This window comes from Lotus japonicus, chromosome 3 (assembly GCF_012489685.1).
Source record: "Lotus japonicus ecotype B-129 chromosome 3, LjGifu_v1.2".
In the NCBI taxonomy this organism is placed as follows: domain Eukaryota; kingdom Viridiplantae; phylum Streptophyta; class Magnoliopsida; order Fabales; family Fabaceae; genus Lotus; species Lotus japonicus.
Genome location: NC_080043.1, coordinates 29,181,069 through 29,199,644, shown reverse-complemented (window position 1 = coordinate 29,199,644; position 18,576 = coordinate 29,181,069). Strand labels below are relative to the sequence as shown.

The following is an 18,576-nucleotide window of genomic DNA, read 5'->3' as shown; positions in this document are numbered from 1 at the left end:
AATACCATACATTGATTACAAACAAAAGTTACCTATTTATATGAAAATTATCCAAATTTAGAAAATATATTGCTGCAAAATCAATACCTGTTTATGATTTAAGTCACAAGACGATGTAAGCTGAGATGGAAATCATAGGAATTATCATTATAGTACATTAACATCTAAAATTTAGACTCACTATCCAACTAAGAGACACATGCATCTATAACAAAATTTATCTGGAATTTCCTAGCTTTAATTTCTTTAGATTAGGAATAATACACAAAGCGAATAGACAAATAGAAACCTGAACAGGAGCAAGATGATTTCCTAGCATTATTATTTATACTGGTGGTACCTGCTTCTTTTCCGGGGACTGTAGCATAGGCAACTATGCTTGGACAGAGGTGTTCTTCATATTCCCTTCAATTCTGAGAATCGATGTTGTGAGGGTGGAGTAGAGTGAAGAATCAAGAAAGTATTGTATGAGAGACTGAACGCATCTTATGATCGACACATGCATCCAAAACCTGCAACACAACACCGGAATCACCATCTCCCACAAATCCAAATCTTCAATTGCAGCATTCAAAGAGAGAAAGATCTGAAATAAAAATTATAAGTTAACGATATCAATTTCAAACCTAAATCAAATACAAAACAACAAATTTGAAATGTAATCGAAATGAAACCCTAATAAACACAACACAATCAAGCATAAGACATCATTATCCACATAGAGAGATAAGGAGAAGAGTGAATCCATTGCTAATGGAAGTGTGCCTTCCGTAAATCAGTTTGAACCGAAATGACAGCATCCAAGGAAGGGTACAGGTATAATTCAACTTTAGCCCAGTCAATGCCATCTCGTATATATTCCTGAAAAAATTGTCAAGCACATGCAAATATTTAGCTTCCAGAGAGGGTACTCAATATGTTCTCTTAATATACGAAGTTATAAAAATACTTGTGTATGCCTTCAATTTCAGTCGGCGAATACCTCCTGATCCTCTGCATACATGTGTAGCATCAACAGTTCAGAATATTTAAAAATTCAAACTGAATAACAAAGGTGAGACAAATATAAAGCAACTCAGCATCAAGCAGCATAGCATAACATTTTCACTCAATCATTTACTTTTCTCTATCATCTTGCCATGCTAGTATTAAAAAATAAGACATCACACAAAAATTGACTTTTTGATGCATCAAAATCACAATCTATCAAATCTGAGTAAAAGAAAAGCAGGAGGTGATGGCGCAAGAAAGAAACATACTAAAAAAACAGAGTATGTACACACTCCATCTCCCACCACCCTTTGGCATTCGATTTTTAGTAGCATGAGATCCTCTCCTTTCTTGTTCTCCCTAGCCTCTACCATCTCCGGTTCTTAGTTTTCTCATTCGCCAATTCGCTCTTCCAGAGCGCTGAAAGGGGAACTGATGGGTGTTCCCTCTAACCATACATTGTTCACCTCGATGAAAGTAACAAAGCAATGTTAATTGAAATGTCAATCTAGCAAAAAAAAAAAAACAACCCTAACATTAATCTAAAACACAACAAGCTTCGACTAAACTATCTATTGAACTAAGGCATCAGATCTTGAGAAGACCTAGATTGATGAAATTGAGCGAGAAATACTGCATAAGAGGGATTTTTGATAGCGAATAGAGCTATTGAGTTAGAGCCTATGAGATCCATTGAGTTAGAGCATTAAATCCAGGATCAAACAGCAAAGAGAGCATGATCGAGAATAGGAGCGATGATGAACAAAGAGCAAGATCAAGAGTTAGAACAATAATGAACATTGAGCAATGGAAGCTACCTGGAGTCTCCACATCATGATTTACACGGTGGAAGCAACGCTCTTCAAAGCTACAGTCTCGAAAGGATGATAATGAGAACAGGGCAACAACCGTGCAGGAAGCGACCCAAAACAAGAGAGGCAGCGGCGCAGCAGGGATGGAGGCAGAGGCAGAGGCGGCGGAAGGGATGGAGGCGGCGACGGCAGGAGGTGGCGAGGGCTTTGAGAGAAGTAGCAGGTCGAGATTACGTCGTGAGGTAGCAGATTGGTGAAAGATGTAACTGGTAAAAAATAAGGGTTTGCAGTTACAGATGTAATTTTACAAAATCAATAAAGAAAATAATACTTATATACACAAAACGAACAAACTGATAAAAAACGTGTAACAGCCCAGTGGAAAGGACTCATTATATTTTCTGTGGTGCCTCGGGTTCGAATCCCACACAGAATATTTTTTGAACCAATTATTAAAGAAATCAACTAAATCTTATATTAATACTATAAATTGTACATATCTAACATAAAGTGAATCTAGCCTAGTTGAAAGACTATTGCCTTTTATTAAGGGAACCTGGGTTCGATCCACGGAACCTGAATTCATGATTTTTATTATTTACGTTACTTTTACAGCGGTTAGTTTAATAAACGCTGTAAATAGTGGAACCTATTTTTTACAGCGGTCAGTATATAAACCGCTATAAAAGCCTATTACCGCTCCGTGTTTTTGTGTTTACAGCGCCTTCTAAGAGTACCGCTGTTTAAAGGTAATGCTTTTACAGCGGTTAGTTTAATAAAACGCTGTAATAGCCCATCAACCGCTCCGTGTTTGTGTTGTTACAGCGGCTGCCACCTAAACCGCTGTAAAAGGGGCGCTGTAAAAGCCCTTTTCTGGTGTAGTGGTGTCCCAAGTGGTTCACCACTATTCTGTGGTCTGTGTATCAGCACTGGATATGACTTTCCCAGGTTGAAATTGGTGTTTGTAATGTATTCCATTTTGTTCGTTAGAAAATAGGCAGGGAGGGAGTAATTAGGAATAAAATTATAAAAATACAGCTAGCCACATTTGTGCCCAGTGGCGGACCTTTTAGGAGACAGGGAGGAGCTCTAGCTCCCCCAAAAATTCTAGAAAAAACTCTTAAAATGCATTGTACTTAAGAAACTTATTCAATTAAGTCAATATATACGTAAAAGAAGTATTTATAATCAAAAGCTTTCTGACGGTAGGAAATTTGCTTTTAACTTTGTTGTAAGGGGTTCGAACCCTGCCTTCCGCTATTTTTATGATATTTGGACATTTTTCCCTTTTTAACAAAAAAGCTTTTTTAAAAATAAAATATTTAATCATCTTATTTGAGCTCCCTCAAACTTTTTCTTCAAGTTCCGCCACTGTTTGTGCCAAGTCTCTATTGTGCATCTTCAATTGTTGTAAAGGTTTAGTGTCATTTAAACATTAAAATTAAATAATGCTCAATTGTAGTCAAGGTAACCTAAACCACGAATGTTTCAAAAAAAAAACTTAAACCACGAACATTTTGTATAATTTTCAAGAATTAAAGGGATATGCACCGCTAGTGTAAATAGATTATACACAATCATCCAATTGAATTTCGCCACGTTATAACACATATATTCATTTTCATTTTCATTTAAAATAGAAGTTATTATTTCTCCTACGTGGCATGTTATGATTGGTTGGCAGTGTAAAACTGTTTTACACTCACAGTGCATATCCATTAAACTCAATTTTCAACCCGTTTTCTCAGTATTTATAAGTAACCAGGTTAAAACGGGATGGAACAAAAGCATATTGATTATGTTTAGTGTTTGTTATATTTTTAACGTGAAACAAGACAGCACATAAGACTCATAAAATAATATAGTTTGATTTTGTGGAAAAATGGTGGAACAGATTGTGACACTCTTAACTTTTTTACACGAATAAATATACTCCTTAATTTATATATGAAATTTTTTTTAGGAAGTTATATATGAAATACTTCTCATTTAATAATAAAAAATATTTAAAATAAATTCATATAAATATTATTATATTAAGAAGTTATTAAGTATTTTTATTAAAAATTAAAAATTACTCTTAAAAAGGAGCAGAATTTTATAAATTTAGTGCTAATATATTTATTATAACTAAAAATACTAACGACAATTACAAACTTGTATATGATAGTTTGACTAGTTTCTGTAAAATTGTGTATATATATAATAGTTAAAGTAAAATAGAGTATATTTCTGTAAAATATAGGAGTTAGGGATGGCACCCACGCGGGGCGAGGGCGGGGCCAGGCGGGAAGGAACTTACCGCTCCCCATCCCCACAACTCTTTTCTCCCCGCCCCAATTCCCATTTCTCATAAAGGGGTGAATTTTTACGTCATCCCTATTTCCCATCTCCCCACAAAAATTCTTATAATGTCATTAAAATTTTAATTAATTATATAAAATACACAAGTGATAATGCAACTACATCAAACTCAATATAAATATATGATAATGCAACTAAGTAATTCAATATTTGTAAGTGTGTTATTATTTTTTAACTTATATATACAGGGTGGGGACTCCGCAAGGCAAGAGATGATCCTCATCCTTGTCCTCAAAATCTTATAGGGGGGTTTTTCATCCCCATTCCTACGGGGGGAAATTTCCCAAGGTCGGTGCTCCAAACGGGGCAGTCGCCACAAAGATTCTCATCTTTAGGTGGAAATTGTCATCCCTAATATGAGCACAATTTATAAAGAGAATTGAAAACAAATAGCTCTACAAAACAAAACAACGAACCAAAGTTCAAACGGGGAAAATTCAACTAACCCAAGAAGAGAATCCACCACCCAATATGCTATCTCCAAAAAAAAATGAGAACCAAAACAATATGAACAAGAGCGAAAAAAGAACCATCCAACAAAATCGCCTACGTGCATGATTCTCCACCATCTGAGTCGCCAGGCAATCAAACACCAAGCTAACTACCTTCCCCTTTAACCAAGCTCGACAAGCTCTAGCCATAACTCCAAGGAATAGATCCTCAAGAGGACTAATAGAAAAAGTGGTAAACGTCTATGAAGAAGATACCAAAAAATCGCTTCTAGGAGAAGAAATGTTTGCTGATCAAGGCTTACGACCTTGCTTTGCCTTAGAAGATAAACTGGACTCATCAGCAACACTGCTCTTAGCCTTACTAGGTCGACTTCGCCGTTTGGAAGTTACAACCACACGAACATCAACGTCGCAAGAAGCTGCTTGTACCTCTTTGTCATGTTCAAGAAGCTAGAAATGACCCCTTCAACATGCCTGCCAAGGCTAATGAACACCAACAACCGAGATAATCCACCCAAAGAGGAGCAACACAGGTAATAGAAAAAGATGAAGAAGAACCTCAGACCTTCCAACCACCAGGCACGACTCTCCACCTGATGACGAAGGAGCGGCCTCCTCCTTCACAAAACCAGAAATGCGACATCACCCCAACTCCGACAATCGACTTGGTCTTCACCTCACAAGAGGCGACAAGACACCCATGACCAATGCCGGTCCCGACATTTTGGAGGCCTTGGGTAAATAATAAAAATGGACCCCTAAATTTTTTCTTTGGAGAAAGTTTAATGGGAACACTACGCCAAAAAAGGCCTTTTACAGCGGTTCAGACCCGCTGTAGAGCTCGCCGCTGTAAAGGACTATACAGCGGTCCAAACCGCTGTAAAAGATAGATTATTTACAGTGGTTCTTTAAGGATAACCGTTGTAAAACAATTCAAATTTTTTTTTGGGTCCCTTCTTTTTGGAGGCCTTGGGTTGTGGGTCTGCTTGCACAGGCCCAGGCCCGGCTCTGCCCATGACAAATCATCCCGAGCCCCCCATCCTAGCCCAGGACCACAAACAATCTTCTGCAAGAAAAAAATGATTTACCTTGGCAATAACAATAACATCTAAGCATACCTGCCGGCAAAGCTTTTAACTCTTAACACTAAAAGCAATAACTATTGTAGCTTAAGTGTGTGTTTAGAAAATCCAAATGAATTAACATCTAGGTCTAGTCTACATCAAGTAGAAGCAACAAATAATTATTTTTGAAGAGATGGATCCATATTTAGTGGTGCTCGAATTGAAGCTAAAGATGCACTAAAACCACTTTTTGTTGTAGTGGTTTAGGGTTCTGATCTCTTGTGGAAGTTAGGAATGAGTCAATGGTTTGATTAAGTCTTGGATACATAATTTATTCTGTCATTTCTAGTTTTTTGTCAACTTTATTTTGTCAAATCAATGCACTAATTTCAAGTCAAATCCAATATGTGGCTCATTTTTACCAACTTCACTTTGCATAGTCTTGACTACTTTTATTAACGTTCAAAAAGAAAAGACTACTTTTATTGGATCCAGCATCCAGGTCGTCAAGTGTCATTTGAGTAAAAGTATTTAATTTCACTCCCAATAGCCACCAAGGACCGTTCAAAAGTATATTTTTTTATTAGCCTTCCCATACACTGCATCCAATCAATGATGTAAAACAATAAAACTACAAAACTATAATTGCATTGCGAGGGTTATGATATATACACACATCTTCATTTTTTTTCCACCTTCATTTTTATATATTTTTATTTTGATTTTTATCAATCAGATCACCTATCGCATCTTTACTTTCTCTCTTTTATTTCTTCTTATCTCTCTCTTTCTCCACTTCTCTACACCTCATTTATTAGGTGTGAAGATATAATTATTCCAATTGGACCGGCAAGTTGAACAGTTGTATTATCATATGTTTGATTTCATCATAATTCAATTACAATTACAACTTGACTATAAACTTAACTGATTAAACTGATAAATCGTGATATTTTTTGTCACGATCTAATCTCCAATTTATTTCTTGATAGCTAGAATATACACATCTTTACACTATGTTTGGTTGGAGAGAGGGGCAGGGAAAATGAAAGAAAATATAGAAATCGATGAATGAATTTGGACTAAGGTTAAAAACAAATTAACTCTTCAATTTCTGTGTGTTTCTTTCCTTTTCTCTTCCCCTCCCTCCAACTTTGTTTGAACGATCCAGTATACCTTCCAGACATTTTTCTAATTTGAATATTCAAATGACTTCTAACAGTTGTATTATCATATGTTTGAACTTTAATCATTAATTTATCTTTAAAAGTAAAGAGTCACCGACCGCAAAGAGTACTCAACCTTATTGTGGTAAGTGGACCGCTCCGCGATTTGGACCAGACGAGACACCATTATTAGGCTGGACATACCACTCTAAGGGACACATCCAAGCTGTCTTAAGACTTGGGCCGCGTAGACATGACATTGACACAGAGCCAGTCAGGTTACTCCAAGATGCCCATCCATCCTGAAATACTCTAGAGCCAACACAGACATGATGGTTTGACCAGATCACTGACTCACCCATCCACAAATCACGGCAGAGCAACGCTACGGTTAAGTCCCCCTCAATCACGGAAGACTCGCAATCATAGCACGGAAGACTCGCAATCACGGCACGGAAGACTCGCAACCGCAGCATGACCGGCGGGAAAGTCAAGTAGCCCACCCTGATCAGTGCGACCTAGCCGTTTTAGTTAATGGATTGTGCAATAGGAATGAGAGCTAGGGTTAGAGACTCACCCACTATAAAAGGGGGTCTTCTGTATGTCTAAAGATCATATTTTTCTCACTGGAGTAATATACTTAATCTTTTTCACTGGTCTACTGACTGAAAGTTCAATCGTGAACAATAAGTGGACTGGGCGAGACCCCAGGGTCCCTCGCCCAGGACCGCCATCTTAGGGCAACGAGTGGACCAGGGACTTGGGCCTCCACCCAGAGGCCCAACCGGCCCATTAGGAAGGGTTAAAGGCGCCAAGCCCAACTCCACATCTATAAATAGGGGATGAATACCAATTGTAAACGACTCTTAGCTCATTGGAGAAATAACAAGATTGAAATTCAGTTACTTTCTCTCTCTAAAGCGGTTACGCTCTCATTCTCTCTAGGAATCTCACATCACGTTCCTTACACTCACAGTGCATATCCATTAAACTCCCATTGTTCATGGATAGAACATTTGGCGCCGTCTGTGGGGATCGGTAGATTTCGATTCCCAGACTACGTGGATTGTGATTTGGCTCAGAGAAGTTCGATTTCCGTGCAATTCCTTTTTGGTTTCTTGATTTTCGGTTAAATTCTTGATTCGCTAGCGACACTTGATGGAAGCGCAACGTCGGCGAAGTAAAAGAAGGATGAAACACATGCGTGATTCGCGCCGCGCGTATGGAAGGCGACGCGGTGAAGAAGCAGAGTCCTCAGTCTCCTTGATGGAACCTTTAGGAGAAGGACCGCCATCATCTCAGCCGGTGGACGCTCGCAAGGATTGGAGGTGGCTGATTCGTGACGTCCATAGTCGCCTGAAGCAGCAGGACACGGAGGTCCGAAGGGCGAATGCAGCAGCGGACCCTTAGACACTGCAAAGGAAAAGCTATTGGAAGTCCTCGAAGGAGTGGAGGAATTCGTCTCCAAAAGGAAAGCTGGCGTGCTTGGACAAATCGTACGAAGCAGAGAGTCTCCGGGAACCGCGAGCGACGCGAATGAGCGGCAAACCGGAAGGTGAATGGTGCGCTTATCACCAAGCCATAGGCCACGTCACGGAGGAATGCCGCATGTTGCAGCGCGAGGTGAGAAAGCTGATAGCGGCAGAAAAACCTATTAGAACACAGGGCGGTAATGCTTTGATACCTAAAGGAGTAAACACGATCGCTGGAGGGTTTGGAGGACGAGGAGTGACTAGTGCAGCTAGAAAGCCCCACGCCAGGGCGGTGAACGCAGTCACGGAGGTTCCTTTCGGCTTTTCACACCCAGACATTACCTTTTCATCCGAAGACTTCTTTGGAGTAAAGCCGCATATGGACGATCCGATTGTAAACCTCCTTCGTGTCAACCAACTCAATGTACAACGAGTACTTTTGGATCAGGGGAGTTCAGCAGACATCATTTACGGCGGAGCGTTTGATAGGCTCGGTTTGAATGAGGGAGACCTCACTCCTTATGCAGGGACTCTGGTGGGATTTGCGGGCGAGCAAGTATGGGTGAGAGGCGTCCTTGACCTTGAAACCACATTTGGCGAGCGAGAGAACGCTAGGACGCTGAAGGTGAGATACTTAATCCTAGGAGCGGAGGGATCTTACAACGTGATAATTGGCAGAAACACCTTAAACCGACTGTGCGCCGTGATCTCGACGACACATTTGGCGGTTGAATATCCTCTGCCAAATGGACGAATTGGGAGAGTTGTTGTGGACCAGAAGACTGCAAGGGAGTGCTACTGCAACGCGGTAGATCGGTATGAGAAAAGGAGCGCCTCGGTAGGACACCGATGCAACGAGGTCGAGGCGCCGGAAGAAAACCTAGATCCAGGGCGAAGGGCGAGTCAATAGGCCCACGCCAATCAAGGAAACCAAGGAACTGAAATTGGGCGAGAAAGTGCTCAAATAGGGACCAGACTGACTAAGGTCCAGGAACAGAGATTATCAAAGCTGTTGGGCGAGAATTTGGATCTTTTTGCTTGGAGTCACAAGGACATGCCAGGATTAGACCCGGACTTCATTTGCCACAGGCTGGCGTTGAATCTCAGAATTAAACCAGTGACCCAGACACGCCGACGAATGGGCGATGAAAAGGAGAAAGCAATCCAACAAGAGGTAAACAAATTACTGGCGGCAGACTTTATCCGGGAAATTAAGTATCCTACCTGGCTGGCGAATGTGGTGATGGTAAAGAAGGCGAATGGGAAATGGCGAATGTGTGTGGACTACACATACTTGAACAAGGCATGTCCAAAAGATTCTTACCCATTACCAAGCATAGACAATTTAGTGGATGGGGCGTCCGGAAATGAGTTGCTGAGTCTGATGGATGCTTATTCGGGATATCACCAAATCAAGATGCACCCGTCGGATGAGGATAAAACGACATTTATGACCGCCAGGGTAAACTACTGTTATCAGACTATGCCTTTCGGACTGAAGAATGCGTGGGCGACATATCAGCGGTTGATGGATAAGGTATGTGAGGGCCAAGTAGGAAGGAACATGGAGGTCTACGTTGATGATATGATCGTAAAGTCAGTTTTGGGATCAAGCCATCACGAGGATTTAACAGAAACTTTCGGCAGGCGCCGAAAGCATAACATGAGGCTCAATCCGGAGAAGTGTTCTTTTAGCATACAGGGCGGGAAGTTCCTAGGCTTCATGATTACGTCGAGAGGAATTGAGATCAATCCAAATAAGTGTAAGGCGATCCAGGAAACGAAAAAGCCCGAATAGCGTGAAGGAGGTGCAGTGCCTGACGGGGCGGATTGCGGCCCTATCCAGGTTTCTCCCTCATTCGGGCGATAAATCGGCTTCGTTCTTCAAATGCCTCAAGAAGAACGCGGCGTTTGAATGGAGTTCAGAGTGCAAAGAAGCCTTTAAACGCATCAAATAGATGTTGTCCGCACCGCCCGTTCTATCGAAGCCTGTCTAGGGTCTTCCTTTGCACTTGTATCTCTCCGTCAGCGATCGTGTGATCAGCTTGGTAATCCTCCAGGAGGTAGACGGAGAACAAAAAATAGTTTACTTTGTAAGCCATACACTCCAAGGGGCGGAAATCAGGTATTAGAACATAGAGAAGGCGGCGCTCGCCGTCCTCGTTATCGCCAGACGCTTAAGACCTTACTTTCAAAGCTTTCAGGTAAATATAAGGACTGATCTTCCTCTGAGACAGGTGTTGCAGAAGCCAGATTTGTCAGGAAGACTCGTCACGTGGTCGGTTGAGTTATCGGAATACAGTTTGCAATATGACAAAAGGGGAAGGTCGGTGCGCAGACTTTAGCTGATTTTGTGGTGGAGTTAACGCCCGAAGACGGTGAGAAGGTAAGCACGCAATGGACGTTGTTTGTTGATGGGTCATCGAACGACAACGGAAGTGGAGCAGGGGTCAAGCTACAAGGGCCTGGGGAGTTAGTATTAGAGCAGTCCCTCAGATTCCAGTTTAAAGCCAGCAATAATCAGGCAGAGTATGAGGCTTTAATCGCAGGTCTGAAGCTAGCAATTGAGGTGCAAATTGACAGTTTGCTAGTTAGAACGGAATCGCTATTAGTAGCAAACCAAGTAAATGGGGAATTCCAGGTGAAGGAACCGGCCTTGATAAAATATCTGAAGCGCGTACGGCTATTGGTGGGTCGATTGCAAGAGGTAGTAGTTGAGTTCGTGCCAAGGGCGCAGAATCAAAGGGCGGACGCCCTAGAAAAATTGACAAGCACTCGGAAGCTTGGAAATAATCGAAGTGTGATCCAAGAGACGCTCGCCAATCCTAGCATAGAGGGAGAGTTGTTAGCCTCAGTTGACCGCCAAGAAACTTGGATGGACCCCATCGTAGACATCTTGGCGGGAGAACCAAGTGAGGTAGTGAAGTACTCAAAGGAACAAAGGAGAGAGGCGGGACACTACACATTACTCGATGAGATACTCTTTCGACGAGGATTTAGTTCGCCCCTCCTAAGGTGTCTTCCACCTGGGAAATATGAGGATGTTATGGCAGAGGTTCACGGGGGGGTTTGCGCTAGTCACATCGGAGGAAGGTCTCTGGCAAGCAAAGTCCTCAAGGCAGGTTTTTATTGGTCCACGATAAGAAAAGACTGTGCAGAATTCGTGAAGAAATGTGAAAAGTGTCAAGTATTTGCAGACTTGCCCAGGGCCCCGCCGGAACAATTGGCCACGATTAGCTCCCCATGGTCCTTCGCCATGTGGGGAGTTGACCTCGTCGGGCCTTTCCCCACCGCCAGGTCACAAATGAAGTTCATCCTCGTAGCGGTGGATTACTTCACCAAATGGATGGAAGCCGAGCCCCTCGCAAGCATTACTGCAGCCAAGGTCGTAAGTTTTTACTGGAAAAGAATCGTATACCGATTCGGGGTACCAAGGGCGATCGTTTCAGATAATGGGATGCAGTTTGCAAGTAACCAAACAAGAGAATTCTGCGAAGAGATGGGTATTCAGAGAAGGTTCTCTTCAGTGGAACATCCTCAAACTAACGGGCAAGCAGAGTCGGCGAATAAGATAATCCTGCGGGGTTTGAAGCGCCGGCTCTCAGGATGGCCTATGAGGCGGACGCTATGTTGCCCGTAGAAATAGACAACAGTTCTTGGCGAACAGCGCCGCGGTTTGAGGGCGAGAATTCTTCCAACATGGCGGTGGAGTTAGATTTGTTATCGGAAACACACGATGAAGCTCGCATCAGAGAGGCTGCGATGAAGCAACGAGCTGCGGCGAAGTATGCCTCGAAAGTGCGACCGAGGGCGATGTAGGAGGGGGACCTGGTGCTTAAGAAACGAACCAGGAACACTGGGAATAAGTTGAGTCCAATCTGGGAAGGCCCCTACAGAACTTTGAAGGCCTTAGGGAAGGGGGCTTATCACCTGGAGAGCTTAGACGGAAGGCGAGTGCCACGTTCCTGGAACGCGGTGAGCCTGAAATACTATTACAGCTAAAGTATTGACGGGGAGCTGGTTTCAGCGCAAGGATGATCAGTTAGGCGCATCCCACGAAGATTGAAGGTTTAAAAACGAAGAAGCATATTATTGTTCTCCATTTCGAGAGTTTGTTGGCCAAAGCGCCTAAATGGTAAAAATAAATACACGTTCTTGTTCTCCATCTCAGGAGTTTGTTGACTATCACGTCTGATTGAAAATACAAAAATGGTATCCAGCAATTTCAATCACACTGAATTGCGACGAGCGCTGGGTGGGAAAAATTCCCTGAAGGTGGCGATCCCAACACGACCTTGATGTCTGGGGATCGCTCCGGAAAAGCCGACGCAGCTCGCTGTCACTCATTGTCATTGGCGATGTGTGCGGATAAGCTTCTTATCCTAAAAACCTCCCCGAAATATGGGCGAGCGAACCTAACTATGCATAAGTCTGGGTAAACCAATATGGTCATTGGGTCCCTAGCAGCAATAAGTCCTCGACAGGAAAAAACTGGCGAGGTCGCACCTGCTCTTACGGGAAATATGGTGTGGACAAAGCCTCGGTTCAAAAACTGAGCAAAAGTCCTAGTTAAACAAGGCACACCATCAATGTCTTCAGACGTAATTCAGGAACAAGGGAACTATGGGGGGTGCGAGAGAGAAAAACTCTAAAAAGCGCAAAAACAAGCATAAAACATAAAGAAGTAAAGCTAAATCGAATAACTTGAAAGTAAAATACAAACAAAAAGTTTAAACGAAGAAAAGAAGTACTAAGCATTACAATAACTCGAAATAGGTTAACATTATATCTTTTTTCTCTTATTCCACAGTGTCTCCAAGGTCAACGCAAGCAACTTCCGGCGGATCTTCTGGACCCACCAGTCCGGTGGGGGTAACCTTCTTGAAAGCCCCCAGGAGGTCAAGGTTAATAGTAGGATGGAGGTACTTGACTTGAGCCTTGGCAATTAGGAAGCCGCGGATACGCTCATTAGCCGCTGCATGAGCAGCCACCTTCCTTATCTACTTCTCCAAGGCGATAGCCTGGGCATCCTTCTCAACCAAGAGTTTGCATTTTCATTCCAAATCCGGCTGGGCCTCAGCAAGTATCTTACCTTTATCCACCAGTTTTTCGCGCAAATCAGCAATCTCCTTGTCCTTAGCAGCAAGGTTTTCCTCCTGAGAAGCAATGATGGCCTCCTTGGTGCCAAGGTCCATACGAAGCTCCTCGACTGGACTTCAAGCTTCCTCTCTTTCTCGTCCGCCGTTTTCTGTGCAAGCTGCGCTTCCCCGAGTTACTTCTGCATCTTCTTTGTCTTATCCACCTCAGACACCAACTGGTTGGACAAATTGGAGCAGGTTTTGTTGGCCTGAAGGTTGATAGAATGCAGTTTTTCCACCTCCTGGCGAAGCTCTGCAATTCTGGTAAGGGGTCGACCTTGCCAAGCCACTTGGGCGAACAGACAACCGGCGCGGAGAAGATTTGACACGGCTTCTTGGGTAACGTCCTGCGGGTTTTGGCTGGGCACTTCCCTCAATTTTTCAAGATAAGGGTGAGAAAGCAAGAAGGAAAAAGGGTCGGTAGAAGAGCTGCTGGAAGGGTCCTTTGGGCGGTCCGAGGAAAGATTTTCTTCCCCGCCACCAACCCTAGGAGAGCTAGGGGCTGATGAACCATGAGTAGTCTGGACGGGCGGAGGAGACGGAGGGCGGACAGAGGACGGTGGTTGTTGGCCCCCTGTTGAGGTCAGGGGGCGAGAGGTACCCACGGCTGGGGAAGCGTTTACCTCGCCATGTTGATCGAGCGCCAAGGAATCGTGTACACTATCAGGAACAATGGAGTCGGGCGCGATGGACCCATCGCCCGAGACGGTCAAAGGTGCAACTGGGGAGCTTGGCTCGCCTAGCTTCCTCTTCTTGGGAGAACCATTGCCCACCGGTGAGCTTCGCTTTTTCTCTCCAACCTAGACCGGAGAGGGCGCCTTAACGTTCTCGGAGAGGAAAGCTTCCAGCAGATCGGCAGTAGAGAACTTCATATTTCCTGAAAAGTAAAAAGGGAAAATCATCAGAAACGAAGAGATTCGGAGGACGATGTGAAGAAGACGGTAAAAGGGAAAACCTAATCGGGGGGACAACTTGGAGCCCGGAGGAGCGCCAAGTAGTTCAGCGCAATTGAAAAAGGGAAGCCGGGATAAGACCCTAATGGCGAAACTTTCTCTAGAGGAGGAAGACGTTTTGGGAGAATCGGATATGGGTTTGGGACACTGTGTCCAATAAAAAGGAAAAAGGGCTCTCCCTTCCCTCTGTGTGAATGACGAGGGGTAAGCAGGGTGGACGACGACCCGGAAGTACCGGCGGGCCAAGTAAGATTCGGAACCAACCTGATAAGGAGCAAACCGTTCTCGATCCGGCCGAGGCACTAGAACGACCCAACCGTGGGTCCTCAGGGATCGAGAATCTGTTTCAAAGAAAAAATAAAAAAGAGGGCAGGGGAAGGCGCCACATCAAAACTACAACAGAGAATCTCAAAGCACCTTAGATAGGTCTAGGAGCGGGGGTGAAGTTGGCCAGGAGAAACGTTGACATCGCACAGTACTTGGGTAAGAAAGGGTGAAAAGGGGAGTTTAACGCCAAGATCAAGAAACAAGTATTCATATACAAAGAAGAAGTATGAGTACTTAGGGTCATTAAACACGCGGTGTTGCCAAAGGCGGTCTTTCCCCCGGCATCTGGTGGTACGAAGAAGGTTCTCTAACGAAGGGGAACAACAAAGCCCACCAACCCTGCGGGCAAGGTCAGAAATAGAGCCGCTGGTAGAAAGCTCTGATGGTTGATCAAGGATCCCCTGTTCAGGAACTTCTGAGATGGGGGAAGGGAGAGTGGCAAAGGTTGTCAAGCGATGAGTTTTGATTTCCTTCGTAGAGGAAAGGGCCCCAGCAGTGGGCATCGTAAAAATGGAAGAAGAAAGAAGGGATGAAAAAACTAACCAGGAAGGGACTGTGAGAAGAGGAGCAAGAAGGGTCGAAGCTTGGAGTTTGCAAGATCGGCGAAAGGAAACAGTATGAGAGCCAGGGACGAATATGAGAACAGTTGACAGCAAGTGATGAATGATGGAAAGAGGAAGAATTTAAAGGCTAGGGAGAATAGCGGTTGGGAAATCGAGCCTCGACGTGGCAAGATAAAATGATTACTCGAGGGAGTGTGACGCGGATTTCGGGAAGTGGGAACAACGCGTTAAGCGGAGGGTTACAACAGTTGAAGCTCATTGGTTCAAAATCAAATCGACAGGTTCAATTGAGATTTGAAGGGGCATTTCGGGAATAGCAGTTGAGGTTCTGCAGATTCATTGACCTTTGCATTGTTTCAACACATAAAATGTGATGTACACGCGTCAAGGCATTGTGGACTCTGGCGGCCACAACTAAAATCAAGGCGAGGGAACCAAGCGTCATCGTCGCAAGCCCGCTTGTGGACTTGGGCCGCCAAGGGAACGTGGCAAGACGTTCAAAATGTTAATTTTAAAGCTTTAATTATCAAGCCATGTTGGCCATTATTTTTTGTTGTTAGACCTCAAGTTTTAGCGTTAATTAGCTTCTCATGGTCGTCGCCCTAGTTTTTCTATTTCAAGACACACTTAGCTCTCATGCTTCGAGCTCGGTGTCATGTGGATTTGTGGACTGGGCGAGACCTCAGGGTCCCTCGCCCAGGACCGCCAGCTTAGGGCGACAAGTGGACCAGGGACTTGGGCCTCCTCCCAGAGGCCCAACCGGCCCATTAGGAAGGGTTAAAGGCGCCAAGCCCAACTGCACATCTATAAATAGGGGATGAATATCAATTGTAAAGGACTCTTAGCTCATTGGAGAAATAATAAGATTAAAATTCAGTTACTTTCTCTCTCTAAAGCTGTTACGCTCTCATTCTCTCTGGGAATCTCACATCACGTTCCTTACACTCTAGGTACTACACCTCATCTCAATTTTCATGGATAAAACAATAAGCATATTGAATTTATTTTGGTTTTCCCTGGATTTTTTACTGGGTTTTCGGTGGATATAGAATTGAGACTAACTCTCAAATTAATCAAGTAAAATATGATCACAAATTTAAAAATCAAACTGGACCGACCAGTTCAATCAGAAACCGGTCAAGTGATCGGACCATCTGATGGAATAAAATGATACATCTTAAAAACAATGAATATCGAAGGATAGCTCAAGTGGTAAGAGATAGGGACATAAAGGTTGATGAGATGAAGAGTGAATGGTCTAGGGTTCGAACTCTGAGGAATGACTAATATACTAACATTTCTAACATCTAACATTTGCCTATAAAAAAAAACCATCAATAATCAATCAAGTCGGGTGAAAACCACTATTATATCCGTCCAATAATCTGATCATATATTAAAAATAAAAATTTTGAAATTTGTATTTTGAATTTAATGAAAATTTTATTTATTCAATTAGAATTTACCTATGTAAATGATCAATAGTTATTTGTTCATGTACCAAAAAATAATTATTTGTTCAAAAAATATAATTGTTTTTATTTTTTTATTATTCATTTATTATCTTATAAAATACATATTACTAGTATTTTTTACGCGTGCGATGCACGGGGACATCCATTTTTGTTTTTTTTTTTGTGTTTTTTTAAATGTGTTATTTCTTAAAAGATATTTTATGGATTAAAAGAATAAATTTATTTTAGATATAAGAAATCATAAATTTGTTTCTTAAAAGACATTTTGTTTTTTGTTTTTTGTTTTTTCCTAACACATTATAGTGAATGATTTAACGACACATTTGTCGTGCTCAATAGCAATGGTCGCAAAAGAAAGTGTCAGCTTTATATAAGGGAATAGAGAATAGAACTCAAGGCATGTGAAAAAAAAGATAGAGGAAACTGATGTCCTAAATATTAGTACAATTAAGGGTATACTCATTCCAAATTCCATTAAAACCTTAACGGTAGAAATAAAAAATAAGAACATTTTTAAGTGTAGTTTAATTTTAATATAGTAACTGAATAAAAATTAAAGGATTTAATTAATTATTTCTGATTAGTTTAGAATTTAAATTAAATTAGATTAGAATTTAGTTTGTTTTCCTCTTGTAATAAAAAAAAGATTATAATTTAGTTTTAGAATTATAAATAATCAATGTAAATTAATTTTTGGAATATAGTGATAGTCAACATTTTAAAGTGAAATAATAATGCATTTTGTTACATACCCATTATTGTAGAAGTGCCTCCTTCAAGTTTTTTTTTCAAAAAAAGTTATAAGTAATTAATTAAAAATTATTATTTTTTGTGAGGTTTAAATAATTTTTCAAAGACATGTGCCCAATTTCAGCCGTTACGGTTTTTGAATTTGAAATTTTGAATAGTTTTGCGTTATATATTATTATATACTACGTGTAACTATTCAATTCTTTCTTTGTTATGATTCTTCATTAACCTTTAATTAATCAACAAAATTAATTCAAATTACATATTAATTTTTTGACTATATAATTTCCTAATAAATAAACTATAAAAATATCCCACAAAATTTTCAGTTACTCAAATAAAAAATTAAATTAGGATTTTAATTTTTTATATTTCAGTTTCAATATGTTTGAGTTTCCCCTAAAGCAGTTTCCATAGAATTTTAATTCTCATTTACTATGCTTTAAAAAACTATTAGAAATTTAGAAGAACAAAAGGAAAACCAAAGAATATTTTTTTAGGCAAACACTAACTCAAGGGGCCTTAATGACCCTCACATAAAAATCTTGTGCATTACACCAAAAGCCAATACTCTCCTCCCAAATTCAGCAATTTTCCAGAATTCATATCATTCGTTCCCCAGGTATAATTCATATTTGTTCTCTTACAATCCAGCAAAGCTTTCTCAATCTTTGTGTTTCCAAATCTGTCAATAAGCTTCATTCTTTTGTGGTCATGAAACGTATTCAGAAGGGAAGTATTGCATTTGTGCAAAGTGCTTGTTCTTATTCTCAATTTTAACACCACCCCACTATATATAACCACATTCCTTATAACTATAAGCAATCAATTTCAAGTAAGACATAAAGTAGTTAACAAATAAGAGTGAGCAGGAAAGTGCAAATTGGAGGTTCCTATTCTAAAATTTTAATACCACCTGACCATATATAACCACCACCATTATCCTTATCACATAGAGTACTTAAGTGTGCCGAAAAACATTAAAATTAAATAAAATGATACAAAGAGACATTCTGATGAACAAAAAAAAAATAACACACCAATGTCAGT

The 18,576-nt window shown here is 41.4% G+C and overlaps 1 long non-coding RNA gene across 1 annotated transcript; it reads right to left on the bottom strand.

The window, feature by feature from the left end:
- Positions 1 to 188: 188 nt before the first annotated feature.
- LOC130748385 (uncharacterized) lies at positions 189 to 2,043 on the bottom strand. The gene is made up of 4 exons (XR_009022670.1): positions 1,809 to 2,043; positions 1,260 to 1,457; positions 950 to 993; positions 189 to 861 (listed from the first exon to the last, which is right to left on the bottom strand). It is a non-coding gene; the product is annotated as an uncharacterized LOC130748385 (long non-coding RNA).
- Between the last annotated feature and the right edge of the window lie 16,533 nt (positions 2,044 to 18,576).